The following is a 15,547-nucleotide window of genomic DNA, read 5'->3' on the forward strand; positions in this document are numbered from 1 at the left end:
AGTGTCTTTCTGCAGTTGTGGCATAGTTGTATCAAAAAGGTTAAACAGTCTGTCCATTGATATTATCTCTGGCCCTTGCAATCAGTGTCAAACCCTTTCCACCCCATCCGTTTCTGGGTTCTAGAATTATTACCAAAGAATGGTACCACCATTTGAGAGGGGGTCACAAGATAAGGCTAGCAGCTCTTTTATGCCAAGCAACAACCGTTGGGAAGGTCATCCTTCATCCTAATCCTACTACAATGTTCTGTTTTAGCAAACTATTCAGGAGCAACTGACGTGGAAGCCATCAAGTAACTGAAAACTGGGACAATGTGATTTCATTCACTTGACCGATGAAAAAAGCTTTGCTGTGGTGGATGGATGTTGAAAATATCGCTCAATTCCTTAGTTGTTCCTGGTGTTTAATTCCTTCCTGTTTTAGCAAGACACAAGAATACAGAACAGTCTGCAGGGGCTGAGAGTGGTCAGGCTAGATCTGAAAGCTTTTTTGCTGATAGTGAGCAATGCCCAGGTGATTGTTCAACCGGACAACACAATGTTTTACATCTACAAACAAGGAGGAACCAGGTCTCTTTAACTATCTCGGGAGTAGGCCTGGGCGGTGAACTTCGCTCTGTTCGCGGAGTTTTCTGCACTCTGCGGAGCTCGCGGAGTGCAGAAAACTCCGCTTCGCGATGTGCAGCGGAGTTTTTTCCGCGAACGGTAAGTTTGCGATCCCGAACAGTAAGTTTGCGAGCGCGAGCTGCCGATCGGGTAGAATTTCTACCCGAGTGGCAGAAATAACAGCACAAACTGCAGTTCGCACTGCACTCCGCCACTCGCGGAACTTCGTGGAGTTTTTTTGTAACTTTGGGGAGTTCCAGGTAGCAAAACTACACCCAGGCCGGGCGCATTGCCTCTAGATGTCGACACTCGAGTATAACATATATGTATCTCATAACATCTCCTCGCATGTGCCAGAAGATGGCTGCATGGAAGCTTAGACTGCTTTCATGCAATCACGATTGGGAAATTGACAGTTATAACTAATATTTCAGCAACAGGAGAAGCCTCCGTGGGACGTGTTGGCAACAAACTATAACACCAAATCTCCTTGATTTGCCAGCAGATGGCCTTGCCATAGGTCTCAAGGAAAACCTTTCTCAATGAATGGTGCAGCAAGTTATGTATACTTTCTTGAAAAATGGTTTTCTTGCTGGCCATTGCTTCAATCTGAAGAGTAAGTGAACTATGTGCACTTTCAAATAAATAATTATAACTACATGTCTTTAGCGACCATCTCTCTTTAGAATAAATCAAAGATTTGTTATGACATTTCCAATATCATTTCATCTAAGTCAGCAAATTTAATTGCCTACTGTGTTTCGCAACCCTGTTACACGGCTAAAAGAACTCTGCATTAGCTTGAAGAGAACTCAGACTTTTGCAGCAGACTAAGGACTTCGCTAAAATGAGCCATCTTTTTGCAGCCTACGTGCTAGCCCAGTGATCTTCAAATTCTGCAATGCAGAGCCCTCTGAGCAAAATGTTCTGGAGTAGAGTATCCCCCTTACACTTTGAAACTGAATTGCTCTGGGAGAAAAGCCTCATCCAGCCCTCCTCTGAAAAGTGCCATCCTGATTTTATCTTTAATGTCCTGTCCTGAACCTTGCAAATTTCCACCCACATTCACTGCAAAGCAGTTCCCTAGAATCCTCTACAGTGTGCCACCCTGACAACACCTGCTAATCTCCACCTAGGTCAGTTCTACCAAGCACCATAAAGACTTCCTTTATAAAGCGCCATCCAAGGACCATGACAATTGTTATGCAGATTTATACAGGGCACTATCACCCAGAAGGGTATCTTGATACTGAGCAGGTGTGATTCTAGGCACACACTTTGGACCCAGTCTTTAATACCTCATACAGAATCCCTTTCCAAAACCCATCCAGATTTCAATAAAAACCCCAGCTAAGACCCCATCTAAGACACTCCTAAAAAGTTGTATTAAGGTGCCTTCTTTAAAGCCACAGCCAGTCTACATCTTCAGAATTCTATCCAGACCCCATATCATCACACACCAACAAATCTGATCTTGCACAATTTTTTAAACTCCAAAACTTGACCTACAAAGGCCATCCTATTGAGAACTCTAACTGCAGATTCCTTACCTTAGAATATTCTGGAGGCATCAGACTGGATTTGGATTTTTTTTTTAGGGATTCCCTTATGCTCTGGTTGGTGGGGTTGTTCGGCTCCGCATTGCGTTGTTGGCATAGTTTGCGCCAGAAATGACTGATTCAGTCACTATATAGGTGCCACTTCAACATGCTGACTTCAGTTCCTTCATTTCTGCACCATCAGCACGGATCCATTTGAGCTTCTCAGTCGTTTTTTTAACAGAATATTTTACAGTTTTGCAACCTCTGACTTCTTCAGGTAAAACACGAAAAAGTCTAAGCGTTCTTAGACTTCTCTGCGCCAGCCCCATTCATCAGACGAGGCGTGAGAACGATGCCACAAGTCCAGACCTAGTACGTACCTGTGGAGCTGATGCCTGATCCTGGGTCCGCTCCGTTCCGTACTTCCCCCGAGTTTCCTGTGGCAGGGTGATCCCCGCCCAACGTAGAGAATTTTATGAGGCCATGCACATCATTTTTGGGTGGCTGGACCCCTCTGGAGCACCTTCGGCCCACTTGGGTTCAGGAAGGACTCTGACTGGGGCTTCACCGGTGGGTCCATCCTTGGCACCATCTGTTCCCCAGGATCCATTGGTGAATCCATATCGGCATCGGTTCTGGCGCTGACCACATAGCCTGAATTGGAGTTGGAGCTCTATTTACTTAAAGGGCCCTTTGAGGTACACGAATGGAAGGGATATGAGGATCTCTTTTGTGACTCAGACCCCTAGCAGAGTCCATAGCCGACAACACCTGGCTGATGCTAGTGATCTGGACACATTGCCAAACACTGGCCGCCTCTCTCGTCCCACAGTGGCTATGGAGGAAGGGGCTTCCTTTGCAATGGTTGTCCAGAAGATGGCTGAGGTCTGGATCTTATACTGCCCATGGTTGAGGTCAAGACCAGTGTCTTCAAAGATGTGCTTCAAGACGGGGTGTCGCCCTCAGAAACTTTACTCCCCTTTAATAAAGCCCTCACTGATGGCCTGGGCCAAACTCTGCAAACGCACACAGAACTATCTCCCGCTGCCATCAGCCAGCACTCGGGGACCCAACCTTCCTCACCCATCACCCAACCCCGAGAGTCTGGTAGCTCAGACTGCCACCTCTAAAATCAACCTAGACGCGCTACCACCCACACCTTGAGATAGGGAATACAAGAGGCTGTATACCTTTGGAAAGAAAATGTTCATGTCCACCAGCCTTGCACTGGACGATATTCCTATACTGTATGGGACACGGTGGTGCAAGCAGTCTCGGAGGTGGCACAAGCCATACTCTCTCAATCTATTGCTTACGGAAGAGATGCATCATACTTTACCATCCAACGCGGATTGAATGCAACCGCCTCGTTGAACAGAGCCATTGCTTCCACAGTGACATTCCAACATAACACCTTGCTGCGGACAACTGGCTTTTTGGAGGATGTCCAGGCATCCCTTATGGTCATGCCCTCTGACAGCCCTCACCTGTTTGGAGAAAAGGAGGATTCAGCACTTGAATGATTCAAGGACAGCAGGTCCACTGCTCAGTTGTTGGGGCTCGCCACGGCCCCACATTAGCCGCATTCTGCTATCATTGCCTATTGTTGGGGCCCTGTTCCTTTCCTTCTAGCTACCATGACCACCAGGCATATCTACCCCTTTGTGGCCATGATCAGCTCCCACAAGCCTCGTGGAACTCAAGTCCAGAGGTCGGCCCAATCCACTCCCTCCCAACACCCCAGCAGCCGCAGCATCAAAGCCCCTTTAACTTGACTGCACACCATCACGGGTATCCTGTTGCTGGCAGTAAATCACTTCAGACAAATGGGCTTACCATTCCAACAGTTCCTGCCTCCTTTGCCACTGTTCCCGATCCGCTGACGGACAACCACATTTCACTCTTGCAACAGGAAGTACAGGCTCTTTTGGTCAAAGGAGCCATCGAGAGGGTGCCGATAGTTGCTAGTCCCACTACTTTCTGGTGCAGAAGAATGGAGGCCTCTGTCGTGTCGTAGACCTGCGTCCTCTCGACTACATCCTGAAAAAGGAAAACTTCAAGATGCTCAACCTTCGCTCAGGTACTGTCTGACCTCGACCCTGGAGACTGGATGGTAGCGCTAGACTTGCAGGATGCCTATTTTCATAATCCCATCCTGCCTGCCACAGGCGTTGCCAAAAGCATTATCAGGTTGTTGTGCTCCCCTTTGGTCTTACTAGCGCCCCTTGGGTGTTCACCGCAGTGATGACTGTGGTTGCAGCACATCTGCAGAGATCAGGAGTTCCAGTCTTCCCTTATCCTAATGACTAGTTGTTGAAGGCTGGAATGCCCCAGGCGGGCATCTCCCACCTCCAGACTACGGCGGACGTCCTACGTTCGCTGGGGTTCACTACCAACATGCCAAAGTCACACCTAACTCCCTCTCAGATGCTCCCTTTCATCTCAGCTGTTCTGGATACAGTGCGGGTTTGAGCTTATCCTCTGAAACAGTGAGTCCTGGATATTCAAGCTAGGATTCGGATGTTTCTGCCTATATCCTGGATTTTGGTGAGGCTGACTCTAAGGCTCTCTGGTTTCATGGCCGCCTGCATCCTGCTGGTGAAGCATGCCCATTGGCTTATGTGGGCTCCGCAGTGGGGACTGAAGTCCCAGGGGACCCAACATCAGGGGAATCTCTCCGATCTGGTTCAGATATCGGAGGGAACTGCAAAATATCTGCTCTGGTGGATTCCAGACCGTGATTGGGTCTGTGGCAGACATTTCTCCCTTCCCCATCCAGAGCTGACACTAGTGACAGCTGCATCACTCCTGGTTTGGGGCGGCCATCTGGGAGAGGTGGTGATCAGAGGAGTCTGGTCTCCTGCAGAATCTAAGATCCACATCAACCTGTTGGAACGGAGAGCAATTCACTTGGTATTGAAAGCTTTTCTCCCTTCCATCAAGGGGAAGCTAATTCAGGTGTTCACAGACAACACCACTGCCATGTGGTTTTGCAAAAAGCAAGGTGGGTGGGGGTCATGTACCCTGTGTCAAGATGTTCTGCATCTCTGGACATGGCTGGAACACCGGGGCATTTTCCTGGTGGCCTAACATCTGGTGGGCTCACTGAATGCCAGAGCAGATAAACTCAGCCGTTGATGCCGAGTGGATCATGAATGGCGTCTTCTTCCGGAGGTGGTGCAAGGTCTCTTTACAGATTGGGAAAAACGTTGGTGAGCTCTATTCACCACTGATGAGAACGTGCAATGGCAGTACTTCTGCGCCTTAGATTTTCCAAGGTGACTCTCGCTCTGAGACACATTTAGTGTTGAGTGGGCTTCAGAACTCCTGTACATCTTTCTGCCGATGCCACTCCTGCTCAGGGTTCTCAAGAAGATCAGGAACGGCTGGGCCCAAGTCATCTTAGTGGCTCCTGATATACCAAGGAATGTATGGTATCCCAAAGTCTTGAGCATGAGTATCTCTCCTCTAATCAGGTTGCCCCTTCAGAAGGATTGCAGTCGCAGCAACAGGGCTGGATCATGCACTGGAACCTGCACACTCTCCATCGAATTGTGTGGAGATGGAGCAGTGACTGTTGAGGGTACTTGACCTTTCTGCAGAAGTGTGTGGTGTCATTCTAGCAGCCAGGTGTCCCTTCTTGAAAATGATTTACGCCTGCTGATGGAGCAAATTTGTTGTTGGTGTCCTGCCAAGTCTGTTGATCCTCTGTCTGCATCTTTGTCTGGAGTTCTCTTGTTTGCCTTATCCCTTGGCCGGCAAGGCCTTGCTTTGGGCACATTTAATGGGTACCTTTCTTCCATTATAGCTTTCTTGCGGTTGCCAGATCATCCCTCCCTGTTCAATTCACCTGTTGTGACTTTTTCTTGAAAGGTTTGCAGCATACGTCTCCCCTGCAGGATCTTAATTAAGTACTCACTTTTTATGTGTTCAGCAAATGAGCCTTTACACTGCTTGCATTCTGAGACTCCTGACCATCAAAATAGTCTTCCTTGTGGCTATAACATCTGCCAGGAGGGTTAGCAAATTGCAGGGAATTTCTGTTAACCCTCGTACACTTTTTCCACAGAAGAGCTGGTGCTCCAGCCCCGTGCATTCTTCTTCCCAAAGGTGATCACACCTTCTCACGTTCGGCAGAACGTCACGCTGCCTACTCCTCCCTCCGCCCATCCCATTAAGGAAGAGAAGAGACTGCACTTTCTGGACCCAAAAAGAAAGTTGTCATTTTGCATTGATTGCACAAGTGCAGGTGCGAAGAAAGGCAAGGCAGTTCAAAAGAGAACCACCTCCAGATGGATTGTCCTCTGTATAAAAATCTACTATGCAATGGCCAAGAAACACACTGAGGGCTTGAGAGCTCATTCCACGTAAGCTAAAGCTGAAACGACTGTGCTAACTAGAGGAGTTTCAGTTCTATATATCTGTTGGGTAGCAACTTGTGCATCGCTCCACACATTTGCCAAACACTACTGATAGGCATGAGGCCCGGTGTGAAGGGCATTTCGCCTGTTTGGTCCTCCGGGACTTTTTATTATAAACAGCCGCAGACCACATCCAGGGAGTGATTGCTTTGGCGTCTATCCTAAGATAAGGAATTTGGGGCTAGACGTTTCTATCGGATAAGTTACTTACCTTTGGTAATGCCTTATCTGGTAGAGACATTATCTAGCTGCAGATTCTCATTCTGTGAACTATTCATCTCCCATAAAAGAGATCCTTCAGGACTTAACCTCGGCACATTGTTTATTCCACCTCAGTTTCACTCCATGCTTCTAGTGTGGAAAAATAGTCATGAACTGAGGTCAGCGCCCTGGGGCGGAGCTTGTATAGGCATTGCACACGTCATTTCAGGCGAAGACGATGCCACCTACCACGGGCAGGGGGACTGCTCCAAAATTTCCAGATCCAGCCTGAAGGATATTCTAAGGTAAGAAATATGAGACAGGATAGTCTAGCAGATAGGTGTTACCGAAGGTAATTACCTTGTTCGTTCTTAATCATCTCTGGTAACACCTATCCACCCATTTACCAATTGCCAGCAAGAGAACTTCTCTACTCCATTCTGCTAAGTCGAATTTAGAGACCCATTCTAAAGCCTTATATCACCTATGCAAAGACCTATTCAGATAACCTCTAAAAACTGTATTCAAGTACATTCTAAATCAGTTAGTCCCTTATCTAAAAAACTCAATTTAGTCCACCATGAAATCTCAATCCAACTTCCTGTACATTAAGCACCATCTATCTCCTGGCGGCTTCAAAGTCCCCACTAAACCCCTAAATAAAAAGGCCCATTCACCCCACTTCAATGACTCATCCAGATTCCCCCCCCCCCCCATTCCCATACAGACTGCATCTCTCTGCACGTTAACAGAGGCATAATCCCTCAAATTGCACAATATATTGTGCTTTCACTGTAAATCAGATTGAAAGTTCAGATGACTCCACTACCCTTTGGAGTGTGTGCCCTACAATTTGAAGACCATTGGTTAATAAAAATAATACCTTATCAAAGCATGGTTTGGCCACATTGATTATTGTATGCATCACAACTGGCCCATATAAGAAAGGTAGACTTATCTCAGATGTTATTAGAGCACACTACTACACGCAAGGCATCTACAGCTACTCGTCGTTGGGGTGCACCTCAAACAGATTGTGCAACATAGAGAACAACTCATTCCTTTATCATTCACTATTGCCTAGACGTGTAGTTTAGAGCTGAGTTCACAGTGGGCCAGGCAGTGCTCTGAAACCTATTTGCTTAAGGTGAGCCTCTTTCCTGCTTACCAATTTATTTTCTAATACTGCTTCATTAGTCTTAAATCAAGTGACTATATGAACGACCCAGTGCTGGAGAAGAATAATGTTTCATAACTGTAATAATGGTTTCCCCTCGTGATCTTTCATCAATTTATATGTGACTCACCTTCTCCACTTTCATCAGGCTCCATTAAATGTCACTGTAGGCAAGAATGAAAATCTGACCATTATGAATCAGTGGGAGGGCTAGAGCACTGTGTGTGGCATTGCGGTATCTTTGGGCAAAGCTCTTCACCTCATTGGCCTGAGTTTGCATCACATAATGAGGTGGAGAGACTACATATAGTATATGGATATTTTAAACACTAACTGAATACTTGTATGATCATTGCTTTGTTAGCATTGTTTACCAAGGGTCCCCACCTGACAAACAGAAAAAATGCAAGAATCTGATTCTATGAAAAATGCCACTACTGTAGTTACTGGCAAATAACTTGTTTCCCATAGGGACCTACAGTTTGTGGCTTCCCTTGTCGTAACCAAGAAAATGACCCAAAATGTGGCAAATTTAGGTTTTTTTTGTTGAAAATTTTGAAAATGTGCTCTGCAATAAAGTGTAGGTATTTTCTAAAAATGGCATCAACAAAAGTTTTGCTGTGCTAAGATTGGCCGTTTCCCAGTGTTTAGAAGCAGGCAGAGTTTTAAAAGACACATATATGTATGAGTGAGGAGAAATAAATAACAATTGCCGTCAAATTATCCTGGTGTTTCGTTTCTCACAGTTCGCCGTAAGGAGGTGCTGGGAGAGGTGTTGAATGCATATATATAGATACATATATATATATTCCAATCGAGACGCACCAAATTGAAGGCACCACACGTGGCGTGTGTTTGTATTTATTTTGCAAGGCAGCATTCAAACATCCTTACGAGCACAGGGTTAGTGTTCAATCTGCCATTATGATCCGACGCGTTTCGGGCGTCCTCTCGCCCTTTCTCACAGGAATGGCACCGGAGTGTAGCGGTGAAAAATAACTCGCACCTGCGATATTTATAAGTCCCGCCCCATGGGCGTATCTGCTAAATGCATTATGGTATCTTGAGTCTTTAATGTTCGATGTTAGCCATAATGGATACCGCCACTCACTCACTAACCAGGCAGGGCAGGCGAAATGCGTTTAACGTTTTTAGCTGACAAATAAAGAATATTTGCGCAAAGACACGGCGTCGGCATTCCTGTTGTGAGAGGAAGTGTTCGTTAATATTATCGGACCGTGCTTGGGAGGTCCGTTCTGCTGACGCGCCCTCTGTTCTGGAGGTGGTGGGTGAACCTAAGCAACAGGAGGAGCAATATATATATATATATGTATATATATATACTTTTTTTTGTTACCACAGGTTTTTCAATTCTCTAAGTAATGGTTAATAGTTCCTATTTTTGCTGTGCCTACCTACTTGCAAATAGTGAGTGAGAAAAAGAGGTAAGCCACGTTTACCTTTCTGAAAACTATTCAAAATTCTGAATTCATCAAGGGGTCCTTTATGTGAGCTGCATATGGTATTCCCAAAGAAATTAATAATTGAAAAAAAAAATATTTAAATTAAATAGCAAAAAAATGTAAATCAATGACAATGTTCCCATTTGTTTGTTTTTGCATTGGAGGTCCATCTTCAAAACAAATGTACTTTAACGTCCGTCAGATTCTTCCACTAGAAGGTGTATTTATGGTGTACATTGGTGGTCCAGTGCTTACCATACCCAGAGCCTTCAAACTGAGCTTTGACATATAATGCATGGTGATTCAAGCACTCACCAATTGATAAAAAAAAATCTAATGAATAAAAATGTGTATAAAGGAATACCATGCATTTTTTTTTTATGTGCTCACGAATCTGAATTTAGTAATGGGGTTTATTCATACCAGTAATTTGCGATTACCCTTAATATCAGGCGATTTTGAAGGCATTATTCTTTTGTGCACACTATCTTACATTTGGAAGCCAAAAATGTAGAGAATGTTAACCAAAGATAATACCAGATGTCCTGCTATTCTGCATTGCCACACTTCTCTGTATAAAAACGGTGCCCTACACGAGTTGGCTTTTCCCACAGGACAAGGAACGGGCAAAAAAATGCAACCTGGAACAATCTCGTTTTTATTTTCCTTTGAATTACAATAATATCTTAGAATGTGTTTATCAGCAGTATTTTGGCCCTCTTTGGCTGGCAACCCGGGTAGCCTACCAATAACAAACATTCCTGATATCGGGGTGCCCGAGGGGGTCCAGAATGGTTTAGCTTGCATGCATCACACTAATTGTACAGAGGTAGAATACCATGCAAATGCCAAATGTCCTGTCAAAATAAAGATGTTCCTCCATTTCTATGCAGGAACGTTGTGGAATCTGCAGGGACTGACAAAGCTCCTAACACAGTGATCACACACCACTTGTTTGGGTATCCTTGCCTGGGGCAGAGAAGGACCAAAATGCAACATAGAAACAAAGATTTTCCCTTTAAATTATACTCATTCTTGGCATAAAGGTAGCTGCAATACTTGGGCCCGACCAAGTTCAGCTGCCAGTCAGGGGGGAGCTATCAACACCAGACATTTGTGAAATGTAGACACTCTTGGAAGTCCAAGGAGGTGTGGCTTGTGTACTCCCACTAATTTTTCTTACCTAGAATGCCCTGTGAAGCATATTATGCCTCAAAACACCATTGTCTGTCACTTTTCATTGGGAATGGTTCTGGTATTCATACCTGGGCTGACTGTCACCCAAAGACCCATAGGTTTTTTTTTAAAACAAAAAAACTAGAGACCCATGGGAACCCAAGGTGGTGCAACTGTTGTATCCCAGCCGACCCTTGCCCACCTAAGTTCTATAAAATTTTAGCTTCTTGGCTGAACCCCTTACTCAACCTCATTTGGAACTCCTCTTTGAAAACAGGCACCTACCCGACTAAGTGGAAAACAGCTTTTGTCCAACCAATCCTGAAGAAAGAAGATGCAGATCCGGCAGACTTAAATAATTTTAGGCCGATTTCACTTCTCTCGGTGCCAGTTAAGGTACTTGAGAAGGAAGTCCAAATACAACTGGCCGAATTCTTGGAGTCTCACAAACTTCTTCATGATTCTCAGTCGGGTTTCAGGTCAGGCTATAGCACCGAGACTACTCTGCTGGAAGTGGAGGAAACTATAAGGGAAACTGTGGATCAAGGTAATTGTGCGATGCTAGCGCTGCTGGATTTATCCGCAGCTTTTGATATGGTGTTGCACCAGATCCTCCTAGATAGACTAGCATCTCTGGAAGTGACGGGAACTACCTTAAGCTGGTTCCGCTCCTTTTTGGAGGGACAGTTCCAGAAAGTGTTCCTACGCCCGAATGTGTCCTCCTCCAGCCCCTTGGTTTGTGGAGTTCCGCAGGGCTCAGCCTTGAGCCCTTCTCTTTTTAATGTTTATCTGGCCCCTCTAGCCCCAATAATTGAACAACTGGGGGTAAAGGTCATCTCCTACGCTGATGATCTCCTTTAGGGAGCACTCAGAGGCGGCATTCACCAACTTTAAGTGGCGTCTGCTGAAAGTGGCAGCTTGGATGACTGATAATTGTATGAAGTTAAATGCAGAAAAAACGGAGGTGCTTTTTTTTAATCAATCATCCCCCCCACGTCAGAACTCTGGTGGCCCTCAGAACTGAACCCCCCCCCCACCTACAACCTCAGCTAGGAATCTGGGATTTAAGTTTGATTCTAACCTATCAGGCAAATCTCAGATTTGCCAGGTATCTTCCGCATGTTTCTGGAAGTTGAAAGCCTTGAGAAGATTTCTGAATCTAATGCCGATGGACTGTAGAAAGTCAGTGGTCCATGCATTAGCCATTTCACAGCTGGACTATGCAAACAGTCTATATCTGGGTATGCCAGATTATCTAATTAGGAAACTGCAGATTATACAAAATGCGGCAGCAAGGCTCATTAGAAACCTGCCATATCGCCACCACATCTCCCCCCACCTCCGGAGCCTACACTGGCTGCCGGTTAAGAGACGCATAGAGTTCAAGGCGTTGACCCTGGCCTACAGAGCTACTAGAGGTTCTGGTCCACTGTACCTCAAGCAAAGACTCCGGAAATACCATCAAACTAGGGCGCTGCGGTCAAATCATCAGGAGCTACTGGTAATTCCGCACTTTAGGAAAGTTAGGACTGGTGGCTGAGCCTTTTCGGTAAGAGCAACTATGTTATGGAATTCTATGCCCGAACATCTACGGAAGGCCAAATCGGAAAGCACTTTCAGGAAAGCCCTGAAAACGTGGTTGTTTAACCATACGTAAGCATTATTAGTTTCCTGGCTACATCATTGTTCGTGCTGCTAGCGCCGGGACACCTCCGTTGGAGGTAGCCACGCGCTCTACAAATATTACTAATAATACGTGTTCTTAGCCAGAATGCTCTGTAAACATAACAGTGCCTAAAAAAACAAGTTCCTCTCACTTTCTATGGCGAATGGCTGCATTATAAGACCAGCTGGAACCACGGGACACCAACTAATAGCAGGCATTTATGAAAACTAGACACCTGGTGTAGTTCAGGATGGTGGGACTTGTACAAATCCTAGCACTTCCCTTCAATGCCCTGCAAATTTCAGAGTATGGAATAAAACCCTCCAGTCCTCGTATTTATGATGGAAAACTCCAGAACTTGCCTATTGTACCAAACAAGAAATAATCAAAACTGAGACAATATGAAATCAATGTGATCTTCTCATGGTTACAGTTGTGGTCCACTCCTTATCACGTGCCTTAAGGCCACCCTCACATGTGAAGTACTGTTTTTCTCAGGAGAAATGTGGGAGTACAGAATGGTAAGGCTTTTTGTGGTTACTGGACATTCCTAAGAGCCCCGTCGCATAAATGTAGGGTAATACCATATTCTGACCCATACTTCGATATTTAAGGGCATTCTGGGTATGAGAATGCTGCGATATCTACACAGGCCACTGAACGGGGACAGTGTGTCGAAAAAGTGAATTTGCTATCACTCAGCAGATTTTCCCATCAGCAAATATATCACTTGTGTTTTTAAAGTGCATGGTCACGCAAGGGTCTGTTGATGCCGAAATAACAGATGTTTACTGTTACCCAACTCAATCTACTCATGTTATCAACCTTTGAAGTATGAAAGGCTAAGTGGACCCACTGGGATTTATACCTGTGACCATGCATATTTTCTCATGTGAAAATGGTATTCACAAACGTTTGCTAGGAGTACAGTTACCAGGAATATTTTAGTAAACGTTTGTGAACTCCGAAAAGTAGTAAATCTGCACCAGTGCAAGAACATATATCTGCGGGTTCACTTTTGTGTCATTCTTTAAGAATTGGGCCCTTAATGTATTTTCATGTTGTTTATAAACCAATTACATTGAGTCACCTTTTTTATTGTATTTTTTACTGCCATGCATCAAACACATTTTACTAAAAGATGAATCAGAGAAATGTTTTCTAAAGTTGTGCAACAGTTTAGCAAAGCCCTTTTTTCAAGTTGACATTTTTATGTGTACATTTTATTGTAAAAGCAAAAAAATAACCAATCTTGATTTCAGGCTTCTGCATGCATTCAGGGAGTATTATAAGTAGCCTCAAAGAATTACATTTTGTAAACTTGTACACGTTTTTGTACTAGAACCACTGTCAGGATTGCAAGCTGAACGCACAGCTTACTGCATTTTCTTGCAGTGTTGACCCACATAGTAAAGGCTTTGCATAAATGAATTGTTTGCGCGTTTAAGTCATTTACCCATGCGAATCTTGCCTTACTGACAGAAAATCCTTTCACCAATCCATACTGTAAAACTGACAGACAGAGGGTTTTTGCTTCAGGGGGTTGGGCCTACTCGTCCGTTGGGCAAATTAAATATGAAAACTTGCTACCCTTAACCCAAAACAATATCCCCGAGGGCTGGGCGATAGGAATTCCATACCCGTGAAATGAATGCCATTGACGCAGAGGCGGCTCCTTCGCAATGGCGGATGAGCGTCGCCCCACTGCTTGGCTCAGAGCCAGTAAATAAAAAATAAAACGATGTTCTGGCATCGTTTTATTTATTATTTGCTGGCTCTGAGCCAGCTTGTGCAGGGAGGGGTGGAGCAGAGCACAGGAGGAGGGGTGCTATGTGGACTTCCAAAGTGTGCAAATGAATTGGCTGGACGGCCGTCTTAGGCCAACCAAAACACACATGCACACTCACGTTTTTTCAACCCTGCTGCATTGAACAGCTGGGCTGGAGAAGCCCCCACAGACTCCAGGGCTTGAGCAGAGCGTCTTTTCATCCCCTACAGGCCAATCCCCGCGCTGCCCTCCTAGCAGGAGAGCAGCGCCGGGATTGTATGGGTGTCTGTGACGTGGTGGTCCCAGTGTCTGCTAGGACAAGGAAGGGAAGAGGAAGTGCGACGCGGGCGGCAGCCAGCACCTTAAGGTAAGTTATCATTATTATTAATATTTTTGTAATACTCTAAACCCCCCCCACGTTTCACCCCCGCGTTCCCTACGCCCGCCCTTCTGCCCTCTGTTTGTGGTGGCCGCCACTACTATTGAGCTGGGCAGTAATAGTAGGTGCCAAAATAATTATATTTGTATAGCTTGGTAAACAAAAGATCTTTACCAGACTACTATTATACATCTTTGCATGGCAAAATGCTTGTTATTGCGTGAATGAGGACATGATGCAACATATCTTCTAACTTTTTGAAGCAGAACGACTGCCCCCTTTCTAAATGCAACCTATGTGGTCTTGCATTTTTACACAGGCAGGGACGACTGAAAAGTATAGTATGCAGCCTGGAGAGAGGAGTTTCGCAGATGCGTCATCACTTGCCCAAGCTCTGAATCTTTTAGCCTCATAAGGCAAGTTTTATGTGGTGCACAAACAAAGGAGGTGAGTGGTACAACTCCTCAGCGGTCCTCCCAATCTATAAACCTAACACACAAAAAAAGGATGAGGAGGTAAGAATAAAAGATTAACACCCTCTCTGGGAACCCATAGAGGGGTTAAAAATGCCCTCACCCACTAATAGTGGCATGCTTCATCATAGGGCATACTACAACACCCCCCTGCGTAGCCAACCCTAGAGGTGGAGCAATGATTTTGTTAAAGTTTCAAAGAAACACTCAAAGGGATCCACTGTGGAATGTCGTGTTAAAACTACCGTAGACGTATCCCTGTTTATCTATTTTGGGTCTCCTAGGTAGGGTTAAAAACACTCCATGAAATGGTCTTGGGGTATTATCCCCCTATCATCTCTCTATGCTGTCAACATGTTTTGGTCAATCATCTATCACCACTTAGGGTCAGTAGCCTTCTTCAGGACTAAGATCCCTACACTTATCATCACCATTACTCACTTTCTCTTATTAGTAAGTTGTGATGAGGTAATGTCATGCAGTGGCCTTACTTGTCACCTTAGTTAATGAGACCAGTAATTTTCTGGAAAACAAATAAACAACATTGCCAATCATATCCCTCAAGAGGGTGAATGTATTATTGTGATTAATTGTATCATGCACCCTAATCAGTTCGACGCGCACAAGCACCACCTTATCGTGAAGCACCACACAACAAACTTGTTTTTACAAAGTG

Source organism: Triturus cristatus, chromosome 4_2 (genome assembly GCF_964204655.1).
Source record: "Triturus cristatus chromosome 4_2, aTriCri1.1, whole genome shotgun sequence".
NCBI classification, from domain to species: Eukaryota; Metazoa; Chordata; class Amphibia; order Caudata; family Salamandridae; genus Triturus; species Triturus cristatus.